Raw genomic sequence first — 12,289 nt, forward strand, 5'->3', positions numbered from 1 at the left:
GTTGGAGAGGTCTCTGGTGTTCCCAGAGCAAACCTTTGTTGTGTTTTCCCACTGCCAAAGCAATCCCCCACAGGTGGTGGCACGGGAAGGGGAAGCAACTTCTCCACACTCAACAGGACAGTGGCAAAGCTGAAAGCAAATCCCAAAGCCCTGAGTTGTGGTCCAACATCCAGGTACAAAGCCACATATTCCTGCAGATGCCAGATGGCAACAGGAACAGCCAGCACAGGATGTGCCCTCGCTGGGAGGGGAAGAGCATCGAGAGGATTCAATATTTCATTATCACATCACTCCCCGACACTTCTAATGTTAAATTAATCCCTGTCTGTCCAGATCAGCTAAACTCATCCTCGAGGTAAATTGGGTCAGCAGCAGTCTGAATTTAAAAAGAAAAATCAAATACAATCTGATTGAATGTTGCAAGTTTCTTCCACGGCTGATTTCCCTGTGAATTATTCATCCCAGCAGCAGCTCAACAGAAGCATTCCTCCAGTCCAGAAAGCACTTCACCAGCAGGGCAGGGCAAAATAAGCCAAATTCCCCCAAAATATGGTGGCAGGGCACACCCTGGCCCGCTGTAAATTATCCTTCACAGGGCTGCATCCCTGCCCACCACCTTTGCCTTCCTAGTTCAGCAAGCACAGAAGCATTTGCATTTGAAGATTTGGCCTCAGGATCAAAAACAGCCAAGAAATTCCACTGGGACATTATTTTTTTTCACCCTGCCAAGAGCAGATTGCTGCAAGTCATTGATAAAGTGACTCAGAGCCTCTGTGAGATACAGAAGAAAAATGGAACAGCAAAACCTTGGCTTTCCAAAGCTGTTGCAAAAACCTGTGTCAAATCATTTATTTGCTGTACCTACACTCACTTTAGTTGGTCCGACAAGATTTTAAATGCCTCCTAATATAGTGACGGCCCAGATTATCTTTTTACCTCATGTAAATGAATTTAAAACTATTTCAGATGGGTAGAAAATTCTCTGCTTGCAAATGAATGTGCTTTAATCACAGAGAAACCTGAAAATGTTCTCTAACATTAAAAATCACCTCTTCTGAATAACACAGAGTTTGGTTTTTTTGTTTTAGAGCTATGCAGCTTTAAGTATTAAACTATTCTCCAGGGCTTAAACCCCACAAGCTTTAAGATAAAAGATACTCTTAAAGATCTATTTAATTGTTATTAGATGAAAGAATTTAAGATACTGGATGGGAGATAAGCCTGTACAGAGACAGAAGCTGTTTTCTAGTTCTAGGAGACAATAAATCATGCTATTGGTCTGTCTCTGGCCTTGGCTGGTAAGAGATCACAGACATTTTCATACCCAAGTTCAAAAAACACACAGAAAACCAGCCACAAAATAGTCACATTGCCAAAACACATCTTAAATAACACGTGAAAAAATGGCCACAAACCAGTCAGGGTGCCAAAATGCATCAAATGTTAAGCAGCCTGTGATCTTCAGGATGTCAGGGTGAGACAGGCTGGTCGATGATGGCTTTTCAAGAGATATTTTGGGGGTTTGCAGGCCATTCCTGACAAAGTCATCCTGCCGTGAAAGGAAAACGGCCCTCGGTTATTAGAGATCACAATTTGTGGAGCCATTTTATGAAACTCCCTCTGAGATGGCTGTGGAAAGGGTGGAAAGTGGTGTAAAACATTTGGGGTTGTTAATGTGTCAAAGAGTACAAACACAAGGCTGCACGGAGCAGAAGGTGGCTTCAGCTGCTGCCCAGACCTCTCCTCACAGGGACAAGGGACATCAGCAGGAGCCACAGTGAAAAAGGGAGAAAATGGTGAAAATCAGCATGTTGGGATTAAAAATTCAGCATCACTGGGCTGAGAGCCAGCTCCTCAGGCAAGGAAAGCAGAGATGGGAGGTGGTGTGGTGGACTCAGGGACATGTGGCCATGAGGAGCGCGGTGGGGACATCCTCACACCTTGAGATAAACAGCAGAGAGTGGCTTTGAGCTGGTCCTCAGGGCACCAAATCAAACCCTTTCCCCTCATGAGTGTAAAAGTGCAGCACAGCCAGGGTGGCACCACGGGAAAGCCACCACTGAGTGTGACACACAGTGCACAGGCCACGTGTCACCAGTGTCACCCTGCCTGGGCACAGCATGAAACACACGTGGCCACTCTGTACCCACAGAAGGGAAAGGAGCGTGAGGAAGTTCTCATCTGGAAGATAATTCCAAGGAAAGCAGCTGTCACTCTATTGGGAACGGAGAGAAGAACGACACAAACTCTCTTATGGGTTAAACAGGAGAGCAAAGTTTATTACCTCAGATCTTCTTTTATAGAGCGATACATGGAAGTACAGAAAGGTAAAACTCTTACTGGTCAGTGAATTAACACATCACCTGTTACTGGTGAAGATGAATAGATCACACGGACACAGCTCGAGGTGTGGTGAAAGAAGAGCAGAGTTTATTTTTCCTCCCAGGATTTATAGGTTTCTGACCACAGCCAGGGATTGGATGGTCAGGATAACACTTTCTCACAGCACTGGCCATGAGAGATGTCCATCACAAGACGTGGAACAGAAAGAATGTACACATATCTATGTTTACAGTTACTGTCCTGGGAAAGTCCTTAGAAAACCATGTTAGCAAGATCAAAAGCTGAGTTTTCAGGGCGACAATCACCATCACTGGTCAGTGGGGTACACCACCCCTCGACCTCCTCTTGCAAGAAAACAAGGAACAGACAAACAGCAGACAAACACCTGCAGAACTGTCTTCTGTTTCTGAGGATTGTTTTAATTCCTCCTTACGATTTCCCAGGCCACTTTCTCTGGCCAGACTGAGTTATGTGGCCTGCTTTTCCACAGGCACTGTGCTCCCTGCTTTTGCTCACAGTCAGCATCCATAAGCAGCAGGATCCAGCTTCAAAGAACACCAGTGAGTCAAGCTTCCAGGAAGAGAGGCGGAGGCGCCGCGCCGCCTCACCCCTGAGCCGTCAGCTGTGATTGCAGCTGAGAAAGGGAGCTGGGCTGGCATCACAGCGCTGACCTTTGTGAAAATTGGGATGCAGACAGAGCTGAGGGAACAGTCCGTGCCTTCACCCGCTAATTCCAGCCCTTCCACAGCTCCAGAGCAGGAACTTGGTAGCCAGCCCACGAGCACATTAGAGGGCTCTGCTGGCACTGGGAAGGACTCATGTTACTGTAATTCTTCTGCGTTGAGAAGAGATGGAAAATAAAACCCCATTTTTCTGGAATGATCCTCACCCTCCGTACTTGCACGGTATCCCTGGCATGTGGGCACCACACCAGCTCCAGCAGCGCTGAGGATGGATGCAGACACTGACTTTGGGAGCCTTTCCCTCCTCCTGGTAAATCCATCCAGCTTGACCTGCTGGGAGCAGTGAGCAGGCACAGAGCACCGAGGGTGAGGTGAGGCCAGACAGGAGATCAGACACAGACTGCTTCCCAGAGCCTGGATGCACCAGCAGACACCAGATGCTCTCCCATCACTTCACATTTTTACTTCTGTCATACCTGGAATTCCTCAGCAAAGCCAGAAGAAGGAAAGCAGCAGTCCAGGGATCCCTCTGCTGGCCTCTGCTGCTTAGACCTACCACGGTGTGCTCCTCTGCACATCCCTCCTGCTCAAATGAGCATCCCCTTTGGAAATTCAGGCTTCATTAAAAGCAGCAGGCAGTATGTAATCATTTATCCTGCTTTAACGTGGATGCTCAGTAACAAATGTGCTGTAATTGTCATGTGCTGCTGTCCTCAGCTCTGTTTTCAGCCCTCATCTCCAAGTTTAATACTCTCTGGAATTAGTAAAGTCTGAAAAATATCTCTCCTCACAGGTTCTGGCTGAGGGCTGGGAGTAGGATTAGCTGACTTCTCTCAGAAGGTGCCAAGCACCGTGGAATCAATGTGACAAACAGCAGGACAAACACAGAGGCTGAGGTAGAGCTACAGCACAAACACTGAGATGAGAGAGAAAAAGAGCAAGATTAAAATGGAGAAAACATGACAATCAGAGGGCAAGGAAAATATAAAGAAGAAAATGCCCTTAAAAGTGACCTGAAAATAAGGGTCCCTTAGCCCATGACCAACTCTCAGAGGCTGCTGCAGCCCTGCCTGAAGGGTTACAGCAGGAATGGAGCTGGTCCTGTACATTTACAGCTGCCTTGTACTTCATATTTCCAGTTTTCTAATTCCACTAATCCCAAGGGGACTCTAAAGTTCACGGCTGTGCTGTATATTGAACTTCTGCTGCAGAGATCTCCACAGGCACAGCTCTGAACTGCCAGTCTGAACTGAGACAAGTCTCTGCAACATGCTAATATTCAGAATAATAAAAACAAGGGAAAATGCAAACAAACAAACAAAACCTTGAGGTTAATCCCATCCTTTACTGGCTTCTTTGTGATTCATTCAGGTTATGGCTAAACACCTGCAAACAGAAATGAACTGACAAAATGAAGCTCTCAGTTTATCATTGTGGCTAGTTGTACCTATCCCAGGTCACAGATGCAGCTGGCTGCAGAGGGGACCAGCTGAACAGCCAGCCTGGTTGGCACGTGGATGAAGATACTTGAATTTAAATGCTCCTGTACCCTCCAGTGGGATGGTTGAGGAGAGGGCTTCTTTATCCTCTAAAGGATAAAAACAAGACCTTCCTGAAGTATTCACATCTTTGTTTTATTCTCTCCAACATAAAGCTTAAGCAAAATAATTTAAAAGTTGCTTCAGTGCCAGCATGGGCTCCAGCTCCAGGGGAAGCTCCTCACCTGCCTCCCTCCATACTGAAAGGACATCCAGCCCTTTTTCTCCTCAGTCTCCAGAGCTGCTGCAAAAGCACAGCTCCCTCGAGTCACAGGCTGGTTTTATGAAATGCCACATAATTGAAAAACCTTCACCTCAGACCTTTGTGCTGCTCCCAAAAACCCAGCCCAGATAACACTGCAGGGACAGCAAGACCTGGGACACCTTGGGGACCCTCAGTCAGCAAAGTCCAAATCTTCTCGTAGCACCAGGAATCCTTCTCCAAGCTACACCTGAGGGTTCGGCCTGAGCTAATTTCTGAATCTTTTCTCCCCCAAGCACTGGTCTTGCTGCTGACACAGGGCTTGTGCTGGCCTCTCATTTCTTAGCCAGCAGCCACCCCTTTTCTAGCCCAGGGTCCCCAAGTTATCAAGATTCCATATTTATTCATAAAGGCAAATCACATTTCCCTGTGTGGAGCAGGTGTTCCCATGGAAACAATTCAGACACATTTATATGAATGGGCAATTTCACAAACTGCACAAAAATCCATGACATTGTCAGAACTGAGGACAGACTCAGGGACTAAACAAAGTTCTTAAACCTCAGCAGCAGCTGTGTGGAGATAAACAGTCATGCAGCAGTGGAAAGCAGATACAACAGAGCTGGAATTTCCACTCAAGCTGACTTTGAGCAGTGGGATACAGCAGGCAAGAGCAGCATAAGCAGAGGGGTGCCTGAAGAATTTCTTTACCAATAGTTTCTTCTACCAGCTTTTGGACTCAATATCAATTGTAGTGAAGTCTCTCCCAGGACAGACCCACACTCCCCCAAGAGAAGGTTCTCCATCCCCAAGAACACTTGCAGCAGGGAACAGGGGACTGGTTTGCATTCCTGGAGCTGCAGAACCCTCACGAGGAACCAAGGCAGAGAGTAAACCACAGGCCAGCAAGGTCTCACAGTGCCCAGGTCTGCTTCAACAGAAGCACTGCTGGGAAGGCTTTGGCTTTCACCTGGGCTGAGTCCAAAAACAAACCTGGGGGTTTAAGCTTTTGCCTTGCCTGTAAAGAAATTGAGGCTGAAATGAGCCAGTAAATGTTCATCAGCACACATTGCTTGGTCACCCTACCTCGGGACAGCAGGAACAGGGGACAGCAGCCTCAGTGCTGGCTGAGTGTTAGCTCTGAGGCAATGGCCACATTTGTAAAGTATTATTTCTCATCACTTTTCAGGCACCTTAAAAGGGAGTGCAGTCTCCAGTGCCCCCTCCAGTGTAAGGTGAGACACCCAGCCCTGAGTTAGGAATGCAGGGAAAGGAGGCAGCCTCTCTTCTCAGGCTCAGGTGTCTCACTGACTGCCCCTGGCCTCACAGTGCTGGATTAGGTGGGGACAATCTCCCCTCAGCTCTCAGCAGAGCAGACACTGCTGGTACCCTGTGGCTGGGAAGGACAGGAGAGCCACAAGCAAGTCCAGAGACAACTGGTCAGAGACACCCAGAGCATGACACAGTGCTGCTTTCCTCTGCCATGGGCTCTCAAAGGACCCAATACTGCAGAAGAGGCAGTAAAAGCCATTCTTAGCTGAGGCTGCTGAAAAAACACACTCTGGTCTGGTCCTACAGCTCCAGCTGTACCTCTCTGCAGCTTTTGTGGCCACCACCATCCCACGTGTGGCCCTGCCAGGTGGGACACAGTTGCCATGAAAATGTTCATCAGACACATCCAGAGCTCATGCTCCCAATTCCCACTAACCCCATTCAAAATCCCTCCTGCTTTGGAAAGCTGCTTTGCAGGCCAGGAGGATGGGCTGAAGTAATCTGGCTTCATCTCAGTCTGGCAGCTGTTTTCCTCCTCTCATTGAGATGTTTTAGTGGGCAGTGGAGTGATGAGACTGTTCCTTCCTTCAGCTGGGATTTCAGCAGCAGCTCTGCAAATGCCATCTCACAAAAGAGAGAATCTCAAAGCCACACGCTGCCAAGGTTATCAGATTTGGGCAGCACTTGCCAAGTAACACAAGCAGGGCTTGGAGATGAGATTGTTCAAAGTGGCAAAACAAGATTCAATTCCTCAGAGGGGAAGAAGTCCTTTCTATGAGAGATAATTTCGTTATTTGCATATCAACTAATGATCTTTTGACATTCACTTTAAAGCTGTTCTAGAAAACTCTTTCTGCTGCAAAAAGTTTGAGCTGGTCACACTCCAAACTTCTCAAAGAGCAGGCTGTGTCTGCAGTGCCAGCACAAATCAGCAGGGATCCAAGCTCAGCTTTTCCATATGTGCTCCTGCACTGGTCGCTCCAATTTACAAACCAGAAATTATTTTCTGAACTCCTTTAAAGTATCTGCAAGTGTCAGAACTACTTTAAATTATATATGTGTGTCATCAAACTTTAAACTGCTCACTGCAATTGGGAGAAACTCACCATATCAATGTTTGGCCAAAGTAATTGCTTCCATGGCTTTGTTAACATATCAGAAATGAAGAAATTTAGCAAATATGGGGCAAATTTGCACTCTGGGTTAGTTCCAGCCTCACCCATAGTATTGGTAGTGGCTACAGCAGTGGGAACCTCTTATATAAACATGAAGGGCACTGAACACCCAAACACTTCTGGCTGGAGAACGACCCCCAGAAGCTGTCACAGATCAAGCACCAGGCAGCTCTGTAGCTCCCTTTCCACAATGTCCAAAACCACTTGGGGTCAACAGCTTGGAAACCACTTGTTTGTACCAGAAAAGCTTTTTCCTCCTTGAAATCAGGGTAAGATGAGCTGTGGGTCTCTTGCAGTGGCTGCTGGTGGGGTTTGGGGCTCACTCCCAGTGCAGGTACCGAGGTTTGCTGGATCTCCTTCCCTCCTGGGGCTCCTCACCACCTTCATTTAACATCACCCCCTTCTCCCCCTCCAGCCTGTTATTTGCCACTAGGCCAACCCTTCATGCAACTGCTCCTAATTTGTGGGGAGGAAAACTGGGATGAAGCCAAGGCTTCAGTGTAGGATGATAATCATTATCAAAATGCTGTAGCTAATAAACAACGCTCCAGCAGTGGGTTTGATCTGTGACTACTGAGCAGTTTGCCAGCTTGGATTTCTGAATTTGCATTGATTGCTCTTTGCATACACCCAGACTCCTCCAACCTCACAGCTGCTGACACAACAAATTCCCATCTCCAACCCTCCTGAAGCTGTAGAGTTTTAAGGAAGCAGGTCTTGAAGGGTTTTTACAGGTAAGATCCTGTCACCTGCTGAGGAATCAGGGCAGGGGCAATGGAAGGAATCCCTGCAGCCACACCCGAGCCCAGCTCGCTGCTTGAGGAAAAGGGGTCATGATCTACATTTACTTGAAGGAAAAGGGACAAAGACATCACTCAGTGCAACTGGAGCAAAAGTTATTTAAAAGCCATTTATTATTTAAAAAGACATTTAATTATGTCTGTGGTAAATCCAGTCTGTCCATACAATCTCTTAAATTCCTCACCAGGCTGCAGGATAGAATTCTTTAGCTCATGCCCACCCGATGCAGAGTGGAGACCCCAGGTCTGCTCCCCAAGAAAGAGCTCTGGGACTCCTCTCTCTTCTCCTTTGGGACACTAACTCAGAGTTTGCTGTGGCTGTTCCCTGAGATCTCAGAGGGGAGGAATGCAGAGATTAAAAGCTTTCTCCTGAGGACAGTTCTTAGAACAGGGGTGGTTTCCTTCCAAATTGGGTCACTAGTCCCATTTTTCAGACTACTACTTTGGATCCATTCCACCTGATAGACCAATTCTTCCACTCAGTCACAGCCCTCAGGGAAGTCATAACCTTTTGTCTGCACTTTCCCTGTTTGCTTCCCTGGGAACAACATCAGCTACAAACCCAGATTTACGACTTGGCGGAGAGAGGAGAGCTGAGGGAAGCAGAGAAGGAATAATTCAGTCAAACAAGATACGGCTGTGATCAGTAGCAGAAGTGCCAAGGGAAACACTGGAGGAGGGGAGAGAGGTCTGAACGTGCTCAGAGATGTGCAGAGCTTTGGGAGCTCTGGAGAAACAAAGACACATCCAGTGAACTGCCCTGGCCCAGCCCAATGGCCCCAAAGGCCAGGAGGAAACGCAATAATTTGGGGTATGTGACCCCACATCCAGGCCACAGCACAAAGCAGGGCTTCAGGCCCGGGAAATTTCATTGCCATTGGGGTTTTCCCAAAGCCATTCTGGCTGGTCAGCCCTTGGTGGGGCTTCCTGCATCACAGTCTGCTCTTTCCTTGCTATCCCAAAAAAACAATGTTGGAAAAACCAGTCTCCCTCTGCACTGAAGAAACACACCAAAGTCTCTGCAGCTCGTAAAACTTTTCTAATTTAAAAAAAATATATATATATAAATATAAAAAATACAAGCATTAATATTAATATTAATATCTCAGGGAACCATGTTCTCCCATGAGCTCTGTAGCTGAGTCAGAAAATTACATTTTTGTTTCCCAATGACATCTTTTTCCCCTCACCTCCCCGTAAACACCAACAGCATTCCCTAGCAGCTCTATCCCTTTGGCACTTCTCTGTCACCAAGGAAAGCACTCAATTCTCCATATTTTACAGCCAGGCCCACACTCCCACACACAGCACAGGTGCTGCTGGTGTTTTGCCACCAAGGCACCGCTTCAAGCTGACACAACTGCCCATTTTCAAAATCCAATTTTCCAAAGAGCCTACAGAGCATCTGCATTTTCCTTTCATTGGGTGGATGTGCACAACACAAGGCAATATCTAACATTTGAAAAATCCTTTTTTTTTCTCATTTCCTCCAATATTTTTCCCCTTGAATTTCGGTCTGAATGGACATGATAGCTCAGGCTGAAGCTCCAGTTCTAGATGAGTTAAAATCCACTCTTTTGGTTACTACACCTCAGTTCTGGGTTCTGCCTGTGTGCTGAGCAGGTCTGCATTCACCCTGCCCAGCTCTGAGATCCAAGCTACAGCACTGAGCTTTGGATCACAGCCACCAGGACTCACCTCAAGAAATTCAGTGCTGATCAGGGATAAATCAAACCTTAGGGTGATTTATCATCTGAAAGTGCTTGTCTCTCCTTTCCTTGCCCAGACACCAAGCAGGAGTTTCAGATGCTGGAACTACACCGAGTAAGCCCAGGCTGCCGTGGGCACTTGGATTCCAGGTAAGATGGATCCAGCACCTTCTGGTCAGTGACTCTGGCAGCCACATTTCACAAAGTTCAGATTAAAAAAGCCCCAGCTTTTCAACATTTTCACACAGGAATGGTGGAGGAGGCCACAGGCACATTTCATCTTGTTTAGCAGCACGATTCAAACCTCATCTCTGGCTCATGCAAAATGGCTGGAAACTCTTCCTGACCCCAGCTGACTTCTCTTGATTAACAGCCTCTGTCACTTTTATTTTGGTTACTCTGAACACAGTTGCTATTCTGTGCCCTGATGTAACATCACCAAGATCCAAGGAATCAAACCAGCCTGGGAAGTGGTGTAAAAAAAACAAAGTAAAACCATTTAAGACTAGCCAGATGAAAAATAGAAAAGGCTGAAAAACACTTTGGTGGCACTTTGAAGAGTGGGGATGAACGGTGCCATAACTCATGACATAACCAAAACTCCAGACAGGACAGAATTAGCTCCCTGCAAGCTCAAATTAAACCTCTTCTCTAACAAGCCCTGATGTGACACAGGCTGGAGGTGCCAGGGAAGAGCAGCCTGTGCTCAGCACCCCTGAGACTGCACAGCCCCAGGCTGGCAGCCACAGCCTCTTCTGTCTCAGCAGAGCTCCCAGAGGGAGCATTCCCAGAAAACAAGGAGACAGAGTGCAGAGATAAAATGTGAGATTGGAGCAGATCCCAGGTATCTTCTCAGCTCTGTGATTACAGTGTAAACCCCACAGGGTATTTATCATGCTGGGAAATGAATCACATCTGAAATTAATGATGGGTTTTCCCCAGGGCAGAAAAGCCTTGTCCTTTTCCTGTACCACACACACATTCAAAACCAGGACAGAGCCAGGGCTCTCCATCTCAGACTGTGGCTTTGTAGACACTTTGTGTGAACGTGGAGTTACAGGGCTAATCCATGGAAACAGTTCAGCCACTGCCCAGCAGTGCAGAGGGAAATGGTGCTGGAGCAGCCTGGGCAGACCCAGAGCTTCCCCTGCTGTGGGACACCAGGACATGGGCACAGCACGTCCAGGTGACACTCCAGGCTGAGATGGACACAGCAGAGTGGGCTGCAGGGTAAGGCAGGAAATCAAAAGGAAACAAGAGTGGGATGCATTAACCCAGAACATTTCAGGTGGAGAGGGGAGCTCCAGCCAAGCCAAACCATATTTGCACTCCTGCACAACAACTTAGGTACAGGGCACTGAGACCAAAGACAACAAATAAAAGATATTTATTCTGTAGACTGACTAAACTACAACCACCTGTGCCCAAGCTCTGATTAAGCACAGCCTTCCAAACCAATCTCCAATGGATTGCTGGTGGTTTGGGCTCGGATTCAGCCTCTTCTGGCCAAAGTCTGATGAATCAGAGACAAATCACAGCCAACTCCCAAAGCCCCTCTGACACGTCACCAGTGCAGGAGGGGAGCAGGCCGAATGGAGCAGTGTGGTTTGGGGATTTCATGTGGATTCTTTCCTCTTTTAATTACAAGAGGAACTGATGGAGAGGGAATTTCATTTTCATTGCAGTAGCTTTGGTGAGGAAGTCAAGTGAAGATCCCCTACAGGGACAGAGGCTGACAAGGAACATTTCGTGAGTATTTTGCTTCAATCTTCTACCTACCTGTTACTATCCACATTTTCTGCTTTCTACTTCTTGCCTTGCTCTTCCTTTATCTTCCAGTGACTCATCAGGTGTCTCTTTGGGTCCAAACTGTGGCTCAGATTTAGTGCTGCTGCTCCTGTCGCTCCCCACAGCGCTGCTCTCTGGCAATGCCTCGCAGACAGAAGAGCCCTCACCACAGAGATGCTGCTATTGAATTCTCCTCAGCATCAAATCTGAGAGCTTGTAGCCATCCCTCACCAGCCCTGGAGTCACCCTTCATCTTTGTACACCTCTGACCTTCAACACCACGTCACAGAGGGGTGGCCTCAGACCAGCACGACTTTTCCATGCTCCTCCACCTTGGATGGATTTGGCCTGCACAGCCCATCCACAGCAGCTGCTCCACACCCACAGACCCTCTCCTCCTTCCCTTTCCTGCTCAGGATTCCACCCCTTCCTCGCACCAGCACAATCAGCACCTCCACCCCTCCCGAGGAGAGCAGGGAGGGCTCTGGCAGGAGCCCTGCACCTTCCTCCTGCCTCTCCCCACAGCTGCAGGCACAGCCTCAGCCTTTCCCTCAGTCTGTTTGCTTTGGAGCCCAAGCTTATTTTTGCAAATCCCTGCCCCAAGAAGGTATTTCTAGCAGGCCATTTAAGAGCCTGGCATTTTCCCTGCCCAGATGAGCTGCTGTCTGCTGTCTCACCTCCCAGAGCCCAGCTTGGGACCCCCCTCCACATGTTCTGCTCAGTTGAGCAGTTCACTTTGTAAATGTTGTGGTCAGCACCTTGAGCTGACCCATCACAGC

The sequence above is a fragment of the Poecile atricapillus genome, chromosome 17 (assembly GCF_030490865.1).
Source record: "Poecile atricapillus isolate bPoeAtr1 chromosome 17, bPoeAtr1.hap1, whole genome shotgun sequence".
Classification (NCBI taxonomy): domain Eukaryota; kingdom Metazoa; phylum Chordata; class Aves; order Passeriformes; family Paridae; genus Poecile; species Poecile atricapillus.